The sequence below is a fragment of the Trypanosoma equiperdum genome (genome assembly GCF_001457755.1).
Source record: "Trypanosoma equiperdum strain OVI genome assembly, contig: ctg_1029, whole genome shotgun sequence".
Taxonomy (NCBI): Eukaryota; Euglenozoa; class Kinetoplastea; order Trypanosomatida; family Trypanosomatidae; genus Trypanosoma; species Trypanosoma equiperdum.
In genome coordinates this window covers 3,700-4,025 of record NW_027122982.1, presented here as the reverse complement: position 1 = coordinate 4,025, position 326 = coordinate 3,700, and positions in this window count along the sequence as shown.

Sequence of the window (326 nt, the reverse complement as noted above, 5' to 3'; positions counted from 1 at the left end):
TTTTTTTTTTCTCTCTCTCTTTTTTACATGTGCTTTGAGGGGCATTACTCGGTCCTGTTGTCCGGATGTTTTGATACTCTGTGGTTTCTTATTTTGTGGTTACCTAAACCGTGTGTCTGTCTGTTCGTACTACCACTATTCAAGAGGGAAAAAGAAAAGGAAGAGTGGGTTCGACACAAACCGTTTTTTATTTAAAAGGGGATATTCGCAGGTTGGCAGTGGGGCACTTTTTATAGTATTGGTTTCGAATGTCGAAACGCATACCGTAAGATGTTAGTAATGAAAAAAAAAAGATGTCTGCATTGTAACTAACTACGTGGAATTTA